Source organism: Dermacentor variabilis, chromosome 1 (assembly GCF_050947875.1).
Source record: "Dermacentor variabilis isolate Ectoservices chromosome 1, ASM5094787v1, whole genome shotgun sequence".
In the NCBI taxonomy this organism is placed as follows: domain Eukaryota; kingdom Metazoa; phylum Arthropoda; class Arachnida; order Ixodida; family Ixodidae; genus Dermacentor; species Dermacentor variabilis.
In genome coordinates this window covers 247,476,142-247,491,185 of record NC_134568.1, presented here as the reverse complement: position 1 = coordinate 247,491,185, position 15,044 = coordinate 247,476,142, and the positions used below count along the sequence as shown (strand labels likewise).

At 43.9% G+C, this 15,044-nt stretch overlaps 1 long non-coding RNA gene across 3 annotated transcripts in view; it reads right to left on the bottom strand.

The window, feature by feature from the left end:
• Positions 1–10,980: 10,980 nt before the first annotated feature.
• Positions 10,981–15,044, bottom strand: part of LOC142573219 (uncharacterized) — a 128,971-nt gene continuing 124,907 nt past the window's right edge. For all 3 annotated transcript variants that reach the window (XR_012826252.1, XR_012826254.1, XR_012826255.1), the window contains exon 3: positions 10,981–11,286. This is a non-coding gene — a long non-coding RNA (uncharacterized LOC142573219). The remainder of the gene's footprint in view (positions 11,287–15,044) is intronic.

Here is a 15,044-nt window from a genome sequence, read left to right as displayed (position 1 = left end):
CGTTCTCTGAGAAGTAAATACATGAATTGCCAGCGTTCTATAGCGGCCTTCACTAAGGACAAGCATGATCGCCAGCCAGAGATCGTCACATTCCATTTATAAGGTGACAGAAAATATATATATAGAACGCTGACAGAAGATTTTTTAGCCGATTGTCCAGGTGCAGGCATCCTCAAGTATGGCGCTGAGTGTTTTTGCAGCCGACCGTAGAGTCAATCAGCACCCGCTCAGAGCGCGGACTCGCCAAGCGCTTCGGTTTGCTCAAGGTACACAGCGTATATGCTCGCATTGGGGGCAGGCAATGTTCCCGTCGCGAATAAATTATTCTGGGCTAGCCCTACTCGCTGAGAGCAAACAGAATACTGTATGGATAGGCCCTTGCATGCAGGCTTCGGAGAGTAGTGCATAAATCTCATACGTACCTAGGTTGATTTTCGGAATTATACATGCTGCAGAACGTATGACTGCGACTAAGCGGCCCGCAGAGGAGCTATGAAAAACACAGGCAGAGGTTCCTGTAGTTGTTACTCAGCGTTTATTTGTTGGCTGCGTCATTTGACTGACACTCTACAAAACTTGTAGGCATCGTACTCCGTTAAATTTGAATGTATATAAACTGACAACTTCGAATATGGGCAGACAGTGCTGTCTTAACATGGACCCACTTCCTCGGGGCGAAACCTTTTTGTGGTTATTTTAATAAACGTTTTAAGGACAATAACATACATAAAAATTAAGGTATATAACTAGCACAGCCAAAATACTTGTTTTTACTTTGTTACTATATTGTACTACACAACTTCCAAATTTCAGAAAAATTCACAAAAAAATGTATTTATAACGCACAATTGAAGATCAATCTGTAAGCATGGAAGCCTACTCTTGTAACATATACGCCAATTAATTTCAACTACAGCACCATTACACCACAATACATTATTTCGCCCGTATCAATAACAGCGTGCGTGCGTATCACGTACGGACATTTTGTCATACAACAGGCTGGACGTGTTAATATGCTGATGAAAGACTCAATGCGAACGGCGTGACGTCGTTCACGCATCTCTATTACAGCCTATGCATTTTAGCTCGCGCCGGTCCCCCTGCACTCGCGCTAGTTGGGAGTTGTATGTACTATCAACAAAGGCGTTGCCAGTCACGATGAACGCATTATCTGCAAAATGAGGCGTATGCTCCGGCTCCCGCCATTTACCGCGAGCGTAATACCGCGACGAAAGGCTCGTGTCTGCATGCAGTTAGCGGTCACTAAGGAGTGGCGAGCTGGTGGTCACTTAAGAAACTACAAGCGTTGCTAATACGACGAACGAAAATAGAGTGTGACCCTGCAGAAAGGGATAAATGGTTCGCTACTTTGCACTCTCGTTTCATCTGCCACTTGTTCAGCGTATCCAATCGGAAGAAGGGTCTTTAGCTGGGCTTGTTGGTGCACATTAACTTTAGGGTGAACTGCGCGAGGACGGGAGGAAACACGAGCGCTGACTATCAACCTATGATTTGTTTGAACATACATAGAGCGTATATACTGGCTCGAATGCACTCGTGGTTAGTCGAGGAATGAGCCTCTATCTGTTGCCCAAGGAAGTCAAGCTCCTTATCTGTCAGATCGATAGATGGGATGCTGACGCAATTGTCACGTCGATGGATCGCGTGGGCCTCAAATATTTCGCGTGGGAGGCGGTTCTTGTATGTCTTAAATATATGTGCCACGCGCAAAATTTGGTTTGCAGTCACTACATGTCGACACAGGCAAAGTCAGATTGCTTCCTTGGCCGGCTCTCAGCGAGTATGGATGCTCTCTCAGGTGGTCATTAACATATCGCCCCGTCTGTCCTGTATAGGAGAAACTGCATGACAGAGGGACGTTGTACACAACATCGCAGCGGTAATCCACGAATTTTTTCGCGCGCTTCTTGCACTTTTCAGTCGTCGCATTGTCTCGGTTCCCCAGACTGCTTAAACGTGCTAGTTTGTTGGGCGATGAGAATACAAGCCGCACCCAGGCCCTTCCAGCAATTTTCTTGATGTAACATTATTGATAAGTAAGATATGCAATATTTCCCACCGCACAAGAACGTATAAGCCCAAACCCTAGCGTATTTCGGGGGGTTCCGCTGATGCCAATCACTCATATATTGGATGCGGCTGGGAGAAGCCCCCACGAAATTCTATTTTACCTTGATCGCAATGTTTGGTGGTTCAGCCTAAGACAGCTGCGATTGGGAAGACACAAATGGCCATCTTGTCTGGAAGTGTTGCCGAATTACATCACATTAGGGTGCTTTCTAAAGACTGCCTGCTGTCCGAGAAGATGGAACACCGTTTCGCCGACCAACCGCTCGGACGTATATATGACAATGGCGCTGTGTTTTTTCAGCTCGACAGGGTGTGTACGAACGCTTAAGGATGTGCAACTTTGTTCGTTGCACACGCATGGGTCAATCCATGCCTTTCGTCTTTTTTGCAATGTGCTATTTCAGGCTAGCCGTGCGAACGATCCGTTTTTTTTCCTCGTTCTCCTTCCTTCTTCTGGTCCACTCTTCTGTTACAAGCGATAGCTTGTTAACCATTCAGGTACCTATCAGCTCTTTCTTATGAAAATGTTTTTGAAGAGCCAGCACCCGCATATCAATTTCTTTATTTTAAATTATGCCTTCCTACTACAAAAAAATAAAAACAATGCAGAGAGTTGGAACGTAATGGCGAGATTTTGAAGGTTTAGCTTCGACAACGGAAGCCTTGTTTATAATGAAATAAAATGTATCTGCGTGATCTTTTTTTCTTTCACAACACGCTCGACTGTACAGCGTCATCCAGAAACTGAATTTCTTGAATAAAACTTAAACATTTAGGACCATTTGGGCTTTAGAGGTCCCAGAACGGAAGAAACTTCATTCAACTTTTGTACTGTCCGCTTCTTCAGCGAAGGTGCCCTTCTATCAGTAGAAAATATTATGGTAACGAGGCTAGCGACATTAAGGTGCACAGTACGGTAAAATGGGGCTCGAGTGAAGAGGTCGGAACCAGTGTACTTTTGAGCTACTTCATCTCATGTGGGTGCGAACCGCATTCCCCGTCATGATTTATACCACACACCCTAGAACTACGAAATGTGACCGCTGTAGTGACAAGGATGATCAGAAGGGAAAAAAGAAAGTCAGAATCTCAGAGTCACCTTAGGGGATCGGCAAAACCAAAGGCATGGAAGAAAACGTCTGTTTGCCCTATGTTCTACAACGGTCCCTCCTCGATGCTTCTACGTTGTCTTCGTATCACCCGGCAGAGCAGTGCGCGCGGACATTATGTGCGCTTACTTGCCATAAGAGAGGTTTCTGAAGCGTGATTAGCTAAAATAAAAGCTTGTTTTCTTCCAAGCGTATACAGTGAGAAGAAATCCACATCATTTCAACGCTACCATTGAGTCTACATGTCACTGAAGTTATCACTGCACTGGGGCCTTTGAGGTATCAATAATAAACAAATAAATAAATAAATTACAGGAGGTGCGAACTAAACGGGTTTGTGTGCTATTTACGCAGTGCCTTCCTCAATTCTACGGTGTGCCCACGAGACACGAGCCATTCGTTTTTTCTTTCTCGTTTTTTTTTGTTTTTTGGTGGGCACGTGCATTTATTTTGTAGCAACAGTCCTGTTTTTTTTTTTTTTATCGAATGTATGTATAGGAAAGGTTCGCCTCAGGAGTGATGCCGCCTACTCATTCTCCCTCTCCCTTTCCCTCTCCCCCGTGTGGTGTAGCCAACCGGGCTCAGTCCTGGTTAGACTCCCTGCCTTTCATTTGTCAATTCGCTCTCTCTCTCTCTCTTTCGCTTAGCCAAACAATACATATCGAATTAAGGTGGTCCCAAGCAAACATACAAAATAGACACAATATTGAAATAAAACTTATTAAAAGACAGAATACGCCAGCGCAAAATTCACAGAAAGTTCAAATTAACATATTATATGTCACAACAAATGTAATCTGTACAGCAAGTAATGACAGGCCATAAGAAAACTGAATATAAAATTGTAGCGTAGTCATTGCAGTTCGCATCTAGTCCAAGTAAGCACAGTCTACTATATAATATGCATGAGGAAAGGTGTAGCAAGATACAGAACATAAAAAGAAAGAATATTTTTAAATGTCTTGTTCTTTCGTTTCGATCGTAGATTTTCGTGTACTTAACAACTTCCATGTTGACTCAATAGTTCCCACAGTTCTAAATTGCTGCCTCGAGTTCTCTGTTGCTCATTTTTGTTGTGTTTTGCGCACGTGTATAGCATAATAATACAGACATACCAGATATAGCAGTTGCTGATGCCTCGTTTACGACGCAAACTTTCATGTCACAGCTGACATGGGCGCGCAATCTTCGGCGCTGCGTGAGAGTAACCCGTATTGCTTTTGCCGACGCGGTAATAACATTGAGAGACGTCCACGCCGAAAATGAACCGGATATTTTTCCTTGTGGTTCGAGCTAATATAAATATGAGCGCCGCCGAAGCACCCGCCCTTCTATCTCACTAGAACTGGGTAGACAGTGCAAGAAATGAATCTGGCGCTAGCAAAATAGAGGTCGAAATCACAAAGCCGTCGATTCACTGATGCCTGAATACACCACATATTATATCTGCTATCGAAAGCATCGGATTATACGGCATATATATTTGCGTATGATACGGTCGGCCGATGCACGAGTGTTCGGCAATCCCACTAACGTTTGAACGAGCCCGCAGATTTGTACCTGGATTTCGTGACCCCAGTCCTAGATTCTACAATGTTGAACGTTGTTAATGTGACGCAGTATGGATCGTACGTACGTGTGCATGCGTCTCCGTGAGTGCAGACGCGAACCCGTACTTTCGCGCTAAATCACGGTTGGCGTTTCACCAGGTTAGGATGCTTTCGGAACAGCGAGCGAACGTTTCTCTTTGTTTATTGTTCTTATCTTTCGCTGTCAGTCGTTCTTTATTCCACCTTACAATGCGGCTTGGAGTTACTTAACTTTTATATAGGCAACAGGGTTTGAGGGAGGAGCGTGGCGTTGTATGTCCTTGGCACAAGGCAGCGCCGCTATATTATGTTATGCGTCCCGCCCCCTTTCCTGTACCCATAGTGCGACATCGATTGAGGTGCTACTGTTCACGGCCCCCAGAATTTTAAGTGTGGCTCCCTACACCACTTAATTCAGCTTCAATACACTCAGTCAGCTGTATCGATTGTAACCTAGCTTGTTATATAGAATAGTATTTGTCGCAATGGTAATGAGAAGCGAGGAGGGTCGTTTACAGCTGTTACGGAAGCGTAACAGCTCTGGCAGATGCCGGGTGGGATGTGGCACTAATGGCACGCGCCCTGCTGGCAGCCGGCGCCCCAGGAAAGACCCGGCCATGCCGCTTACGCTCTGCCATCTCTCGGCGTCAGACTGCAACTGCACACAAGCTCGCGCTGGGGATCTTGCGCCAAGCTAGCCAAAATCGCACGTTTCAAAACTTCTTTTATTGTTTACTTGGAAGCTGGTGCTGACGAAAGAAAAAGAACTATTTCGGAGAAGCAAGCCACACTAAATGTAACGTCGCGGTGGCGATCTGTAAGACGAACAGCGAGAAAAGAGAGAATCAGAGGGTGAAGAAAACCGCAGGGCTCTTTTGAAGATTATGGATTGCACTTTCCTAGATACACAGACTGTTTCACTATGTTGCTGCGCCTTGTTTTCTTTGTTTGTTTTGTTTTTCTAAGAGGAATGAGAAGGGGAGTGTGGGGGCGTTTGTGCTGCCTGTAGAGTTTACGACTGTACCTGAAATTCCTTGCTCGTTAGCTAACTTGTGCACGCGAAACTTGGCTTTAGCTGGGGGACCAGGTGGGAAGGTTAGAAGCAGTTAGTTGCTTCCTGCCACTTCATTTCACTTTTATAGGGGCTAAAACGCTGTGGCTGATGAAAATTATCTGAAAAATGAAAGAAGAAAGGATGCAAAAAACAAGAACAACCTGGCAATATACTTCGAAAAAACAAGAAAGAACAAAGTGTGGAGGAGTACCTTTTTTATTTGCGAATTGGCCTGTGTGTTTTCGAAACTTTCGAAAATGGGATTGAGTTGCAAATGAATTATCAATTTCACGCCTGCACTGAACTGTCGCACAGAGGGAAAATAATAATTTGTTCGTAAAATCCAGGTATTCGCAAAATTGCGTTTTCATAAATTGCGCTTTCAACTGCACAGGTAGACTGCCTGGTCAATCGAACTGTGTACGCGATAGTGTACACGTCACGCTCAGCTTAAACTTGGCTTGGTGATAGTACGTCACAAAGTACCTGTTTGGACAAATAATTGCTGTTCATGGTCAGCGTGACATGTTGGTCAAGTAGGCGAAAGAAAAAGGCACTATTTCAATGCCTCCGTTTGATGATCGGATGCATGAACTTTTTTTACAAGGTGTATAGTACTGATTTCGTCACACACCCTCCACCTCCCAAATTCTCACTGATGGAGCCAAATAGGGACGAATATCTCGCAGACATTATGCTAGAATCCACGTCCACCTACACAAGAGCCATAATCTACACATTACATCTTACCTTATTTAGTTGATTTCTTCAGGGCAGCTTCATCCCCTCAAAATGCAGTCATTGACAAAAATATTAAGTGTGCAACATCCTTGTATATGCGTTACTACAGAGTCGAATAGAAACTGCAGTTTTGAACGTAGTGGCATCTCCGACGAGGTGATCCAGACGAAATGATGGTGCCAGACCTCTCATTTAATGGGAATAAACAATTCTGTATACAGCTTTTTTAAGGTTTCATATATTTATTACGTAAGAACTACGTAATTAGCAGCAATTGAGGGTTCATTAAATTCCCGTTGATATATTTTATGAATTCTACATAAACGAGGAATACGACGGCGAAAGACAAGTCAGGAAGGTTGAAACCTATTTCGTGCGTATGGAATATGCTAGCAGCCAAGTGGTATGATAATATGAACAGGGCAATTCTAGACTGGTTGCGCAAATAATTTACTAATTAGTAATCTTATGCACATGATGGGTACTTAAGAACACTTAAAAGTCTTGTTTGAAAAGTAGGCAAAAAGTAGGTAAAAAGTCAAAAGTAGGCAAGTCCGTTTGTCGTCTTGAAAAAGCCAAGTCCTCTTGTTGAAACGTTGGCTCCCGCTTTTAACTTGTTCTCATTTTGCTCATCGTCATTTAAAAAGTAGTGGCATAAATAATTATCATGTGAGACAAGTTACTACGAAGAAATTCAAGCCTTTTAATGATCTTATTACAGGAAGGTGGTCACTCATATCTGCTGATAAAATATAAGATGTCATTGCGGGGTGTACTTTTGTGATACATATGTCCAACAGTGTTCTAGTTTTATTATTTATGCAAGTGGCTGATGATACAAGGTTTGTACACGCATAATATTGGAATATGCTAACAAGTTCTCTTGCATATGTATCCCTCGCTATCATATTAATATTTATATCTCATTACTACAAATGTGCCCTTATAATCACACAGGAAATTTAACATTTTATCAACAAATGACACAATTTTTTGTCTCATCCAGAAGATGGCATCTAAACCACAACAACCGTAACTTTCTTTAAATAGACAGTTAGGCATTCAATATCATAATCATTAAAAAAACTCTGGTAAAACTTCATGGTAGGATTGTTCTAGTAAGTACATGGCCACACCACCACCACGACCAGCAGCCCAAATATGACCAAAGTAATCGTAACCATGGAAGTGTGGTGGGTTGTCATCTATAGTTAAGCATGCAGTGACGATTATTACATCGAATTGAACCTTTATATGGTCAAATAATTAATGCAAGGCATATTTATTGTAAGGGACACTTCTAGCGTTAAGGTGAATGAGGGACAGTTGCTTGCTAAGGCTTAGGCTTGAAAATATTGCATTAAAAGAATTACATTAAAAAATGTTGTTGTCATAGAGTACGATGAGAACATTATGCTACATTGTGCATTGTACATTGTACAGCATATGTATGGATCCCACAGCGCTTTCATCTAGCAATTTTTTCATTGTTCTCTATAGTGTAGACATGTGAAACAGGCGATGTTTCGTGACTCCCGGCAAGTACCTTACCGCCCACTGTCGATACAAATGTTAAGTTCGCCTCCTTTTCCTTCATAGCTTCTTCCAATAATTGCTTCTTTTTCCTAGTTATGCTCATTGACATAAGCAGGACGAGAAACGTCCAGGCCTAGCATTCGCTTTTCAAGTTTTGTTTTCTTTGCTTTGGACAGGAAATTATTTCTTTTATTACGTCGTACAAAGCGCACAACTATGTTGAATTGGGCATGTCTAGACGTAGGCACTTTGTGACAGGTACGTATACTCGAGTCTGGCATGTCTTAATTATTAATTTGGCCAATTTTCCTTACCACAGTTAATGTGTCGGCACCGGGGGGTACACCTTTGATGTCTGTGTTGTTTGAACGGTGATATTGTTCCTGTTCTTCAAGCATTTGCGGTAGCTTTGCATTTTCAGACCTCAGCTTTCTGTTCTCGCGAAGCACTTCTGCAAGTTCATTTCCTATGGACTTAAGATCACCGACATCCTTCTTAAGTTCTTCGATCTCGTTCGAAGCTTCCATGATCTCCTCCAGTTCTTCTTTAAGCTCACTACGCAGTTCTTCAGTTGCCTTCCTAGCCATTGAGCCAAGTCTGAAGCCGAAAACGCAGCAAGAATAATAACCACACAAGGCAGCTCAGTTCGGCAGCGGTCCACAGCCTGATACGCAACAAGAAATAAGATGCTGAACACGTCTCACCTGCAAGAACAAACAGATTAGCCTCGTCATCTAGGTGCATTACCACCTAACTGCAGATTCCACACAAATCGGGAGCGCTTCTATATTCTGTTGCAGACTGCGGCGCCCCCTTGTAGAAGCAATCAGGAGCTGCTACCTCCGGCGCTTGGCGTAGAAACTGGCTGCGACGTCAGCAGTTTGAATGTGAAGAGCACGTAGATCTGTCCACGCTTCAGGAAACTGTAAGAGCAGACAGATTAGCCTCGTAATCAAGGTGCCCCACCGCCGAACTGCCAATGCCATCTGAAAACCGTAAGTTTCTGAGATATTTGTCCTTTATCCTCACTCATAGATAAGTCTTCCCAGAATAATAGATTGAATACTTCTAAGCATGCAATGAATAGCATTGCAGATATTGGGTCTCCTTGCCTGATCCCTTTCTGCATGCGTATTATAGTTCAAAATGCCAGCCCCCATACATCTTCTACAATAACCTCACCGCAACTTTATAGGTTATCATACGCATGCGTGTGATCAGAGGCCCGACTCGAAATAGATTTGTCTCCTTACATTTACGAAGTGCACTCTACTTCAGCTTCAATTGCAGTACTGTAATTTGGAACTCTATTTTCGCAACGCGTCATTGCGAGACTGAAAGATATCTTCTAATCTGGATAAACATTTAACGATACGTGTTGGCCCATACGAAGTACATTTCGAAGACATTGATGGACTTGATCGTTCTTTGCGTTTTTGGTTTTCTGTTTGGAGACGCTTCGTTTTTACAAAAAAGACATTTTTCGCATGTGAAGTTTAACTTCTCTGTGATAGCGAAGACTCACCGCGTGTCAACGCCTCCACTACAGGCCGCCTATCGTACACGTCTGCGACTGCGGAAAGACGACGCAAAGCCCTAACAGCTAGCACTATCACGTTCCGTCAAAAGCACCTTTCGTCTAGCTACGCAAGAAAGCCTGCACATAACAAAAAAGAAGAAAGCAATGAGAGCTCTACAAACCATATGTCCCGACGACGTCATTGCGCCACTAAGTTGGCCTTGGAGCGGGGCAACGGAGACCGAAACCCGGGAGCCTGAGCGGCCACTTAAAGGAGCCACTTCCCAGGAGCCATAAAATCGAAGTGCGTCTCACTCGTTTACTCGCGCTGGGGAAGGGATCGATGCTCGGGAGACCGATGTCCCGCTTCCCTCAGTGCAAATAACGGGACCGGTCTCTGAAACAAAAGTCACTTTGCGACAGAGCACTCTGTCTCAATGGCAGCTCCAACTAGCGCTGCGAGACCCCAGGCCCGCTTTTAGCCCTGATTTTAGCCTCCGCCGGCCACAGAGGGAAACGCTCCCGAGTGCCTACTAAGGCGTCCCTCTAAGCCACTGGCATTAGAGTAAATAAAAAGGTGCGAAGCGGGTCGATGGCTGAGGGTGTCTGGATAAGCCGGTTTTATGCCAGCGGTAGACGCGCCTACGCGGTGGTTGTCCAAGCTATAGAGCGCTCGTCCGGCCCTCTTCAAAGGCTCTTCGGCCTCTGACTCGCACAGCTGTTAAATGAGTGCGTATTCTGCTTGATGCCAAGTGTCGTTGACGAGATATGCACTTTATTGTTTCTGTGCGAATTTCGTACGTGGGGAATATAGTGGAACATAGAAAAAGAAAGGAACATGTGGTCAGTGCAATCTTAAATGCGGTTCTTGCAAATCACTGGTGGAAGTCGACGGCTTTTTGTTTACTTTCTAATAGAAAAATGATATCAAGAATAAAACTGTTAATGCCTCACTTAATTTCCCGGTGCTCATGACGTTTACGTTACTGTAAATAAGTAAATGACGTTACGTGTGCACAATGTTAGCGATTGCTGTTATGGAATGTCGCTAAATGAATCATAAAATGAACACTCTCCCTTTGAAGTACGTTCTTAATGCAACTTATTTGTCTGCGTTGGTGATGCAGCGTGCTTTGTATCTGCAGGTGTAAAGAATTTGCACGTCAGTTACAAAGCGTGGCGGCTTTGGCAGACATTGTGATTATTTTTCACCAAGCAATGTCATCTAGTAGCGGTGTGACCATGTGGCAGAACATGAATTGCACTGTAGCAAATTTCCACTCCATAACTTAAACCACGCAGAAAACCACACAGCGTACATACAGACAACGAACAAAATTTCAGAGTTTATTCAATTCGTTGCAGAAACAATTCGAGCTTTTGTTTTTCTGTGCACCGTAACCTGCATTTGTATATGCAGCGTTATGCCTCTTTGTCCCATTAATAAATATTTACTGATGAAAATAACAAGAACCGAACTCGAAAAGCCGGTTTTATAAATATGCTGGAGGTCAAGTGGTCATTCATGTCGCCTACGCAGCAACAGGAGGAAAGCACTTCAGCGTGCCAGATTCCTTGACCAACTAGGAATGACTGCAAGATGAAAGGCCATTCTTTGTCGACTGCAGAAGCTTGGTGGGTAACCTGCGAATAAGAATTGAAAGAACTAGTTTCAAGACAAGGATAATTCTACCCCTGAACAGAATAGTTTGGTACCAACGTTATCTGGACAGCTAAAAAAAAAAGTGATTATGACTAGACAATTTCGCTTGCGTCCAGCTTTCGTGACACTTGGCCAGGTATTTTGTTCTCTAAGCCTGCTTTAAACTGCAACAGTAACAACTCAACCAAGTAAAACAAAAGAATATCACAGGCTGAAGAAGAAGATCATGCACATAAACGATCATTTTGATTTTTTGTATTCTAATTTCTTCGTTATCGTAACAGTTAACTTTAATGTCGCGATTTCCGGTTGATAATTTCCTTTCAGCTTATCTTCCTCAACATTTTTCATTTTCTTGGACCCTCGTACCACCTTCCATATAGCTGCGCTATTTCACAGAGAAACAACCAAGTAACAAGCATTATGAACTTGCCAAGTAGAAGCTAATACGAAATGGAACAATCCCGTTGCATCTTTCGACCAAAGGGAGGCCGCCGTTAATGCTAACAAAACATTCACAGAATATTATTGAATAAGTTCACTCATGAATCGCGGAGGCACAAGAGCGCAATAAATACGTTGTCAAAAAGCAGAAATGTGAACAGCGCTACGCAGGACAAAGAAAAAAAAACACAGGACAGAGCGTAGTCCTGTGCCTCTTTTCTTTGTCCTGTGTAGCTGTGTTGAAAACTCTGCTTTTTGACAAGATGTACACCAGCCCAAATGAACACGCTTGTTAAATCCGCTGCATTGCTCAAGGCCAGCTTTCTCTTTCTAACTTGAACAGAAACTCCAACCTAAATTCGATTTAAATGCTGGTTGTCACGACCATCACTTAGCCTTCAGCCGCTGCAAATTGAGTTCACTAAGTTATCAAGCTGCGCCCACTTCCGGCAAACCGAACAAAACCGCTGAGCGAGAGCGCAACTTAAACCGCGCACATCGTAACGCGGAAAGAGCTAGAAGCGAGGTTGCTTGGGAGGTAGCGCCATCTGGTTTGCGATCGTAGAACTTCCTTTGCAATCGTGCGCCGAGAAGGGTGTCGGAACGAAATGTTTTTCGTTCTGGTGTTAGTTTCGTTCCACTGAAAAACGTTCCGTTCCGGTTCTGCTCTGGAACAAACAAACAAACAAAAAATGATCCGTAATGGTTCATAACGGTTTAGGTTCGCATGCAAAAATTTTCGAAGCAAAGTAACGGTAAAAATAAATATGTGGATTATTAACTGAGATCATGCTCAGTCTCTTGAGTCAAGGCACTGAGCTTGATCTCAGAAGCAGCACGTCAGCGATTGTATTCGCCGAAATGCGAGACTGTTGTTTCGATAACACGAATTTAGACGAACATAAACGAACTATAAAACTTCGGTAACAAAGCGTCATACCCGCAGAAAACGAAACGATAAGCGCTTCAGCGCGCAAGCCCTGGATTTTGCTACGATGCTGATTTGCTAGTGCACCGAGAGACAGGCTTGATTAGTGGAGCGCTCGGCCGGCTATCGCTCGCACTATTCCTGCCTAGGATGTACGCGCTAATTCTGGCGTTGCCTGAAGTCGGTTGTTTCGGATTGCCGACTTTCCCCTCGAACCGAAAAACGAATAAAAAATATTTCGGTTTCACACCGAAACAAAATAATAAATAACATTTCGGTTACGCTTTCCTTCCGGCCGAAAATAACAGTTTTTTTTTCATTTTTCATTTTGGTTTCTGATCCGTTCCGGCACACTAGCGGCCAGTGAGGCCACTGGGAGCGGCAAAGGGAAGCTCATGATGCGTTTTGTGTTTTGTTAACTTACGGAAGAGAAACCCTCTAAGCTGCTATCAGCATCCTCACGTTATTCTTCTTCTTGTTCTTCATATTCCCATTTTTTTGTCTGAACCCCTAGAAACGACCTATGTGGCCTTTCCCTGAACAAAGCTTCATAATGGCAAAGAAAGGATGACACCACGTAAACAAGCTGTTAGATAGCATGAGTGGGAAAATGCCGTAGCACGTACAGAAGAAAAGGAAAATGGGCCAATTACACTAGCAGACATTCAAACAAGCTTCTTAACTCAAAGGCGGAAGCGGTGCAGATGAAGGAAATGCGGCTAATGAGGACGCTGACGACAGCTGTTGTGTGAAAGCCAACAACACTATTCGCCGGCACAACATGGAAATGTGCGAACTCCCATGAGGGTAGTCTGTTGTCCTTATATTCGTGCGGCGCTCGCAGCCAGAGCTCAGCGTGGTCACGCAGTACATCTTCATGGATCACTTACCTCTTATCTCTTGCCAGGATAGATGACCATTAAACTCATTTGAACTACACTCTCTGCATTGTTCACAACGTTCGTTCTTCACGATTACCACGCCGCATGAAAAGCGGTAAAAATAACGTTTGAATTGAGCGTCCTAACGTTCTTTTGTACGCAAGTGATGTCATCGGCCTATCTGTATAACTGCTCACAAATTTATTTGCGCGTTGAGGAGGCTTTAAACAATCTAAGCTGCAATCATTTTTTCCCGGGAGGTTGCCAAAAAATCGTCCGTTGAGGTTAACCTTGTGTATGAAACGAATGCAGACGCCGAAGGTATATTATACAAAAAATGCTGAGACGTATGCAGACCCTTCCTTCTTTTTCTTCTTCATTTTCTGTCGCGCACAGCTCAACATTTCCTAAAGTTTAAATTCTCGGGTTTTACGTGCCAAAACCCCAATATATGTATATGAGGCAACGCTGTAGTGGGGGCCACCGGATCAATTTTGACCACCTGGGGGATCTTTAACGTGCGCCCGATGCACGGTGCATGAGCGTTTTTGCATTTCGCCCCATCGACATGCGGCCGTCGCGACCGGGACTACAGATCCCGCGAACTCGTCATTAGCAGCGCGTCGCCCTCTAAGCCACCGCGGCGGATCTGAGCAACCTCTCTGCTGCACGTGCGTTTGTAAACGACTACACACAAGCACAGGCCGGTTCGCTTTTTTGAGGAGTGATAAGCTGTTCTCAGCTTGGAAGTTCGTCTTGTTCTGGTTTCCCTTTAGGATTTGCATGGGCAGCGGACTTCGATGATGTTATATGACATCTAGGACATTCACATATAGGATAAAGAGCTAATCTTCCTACCTTTCAGTTGCTGAAGCAATGGGAAGATGCACGTATTCTGGCAGCGTGTGACATTACTCACTGCACATTAATTAAATAACGCGTGTAATGCTCCTTAAAGCGAGAACCCTGTTCTACTGAAGGTAGGCTTGCCTGCAGTGTTTATTTTTATATTGGTCCGGGCAAAAGAAAAAAAAAGAAAGAGAGAAATGACGCTGTTCTTCCTGTTGATGTTCTGCGCCATGCTAAGCACAGCCACCAAACGATATGCCATAGCTACTGCGACTTTAAACAAATCGCACTTAACGCAGGAACAAATTCACAAAGCTTTTCGGCCGTAATAGTTTCTGACAGGCATGCGGTTGCCTTCACCAAAAATGATGTGTTCACTACTGCGATTGGACGGTGCCTGTTACGAGGAGCTGTGAATGGTGTTGTGAATACGAACCTTGGAACATGCATTCGCGCTGTTTCTTTAGCCCCGGCTTGAACGTACACCCGTGAGCAAAAGTATACGGACCACATGGTCGCCGAAGAAACGGAATTTCTTCATAATTAACACGCATAAACGGAAACTGACGAGTGCACTAGAAATTTTGTAATACCAAGTTTGGACTGCAGTCTTTAATTTCAAGTTGCATTCGCAGAC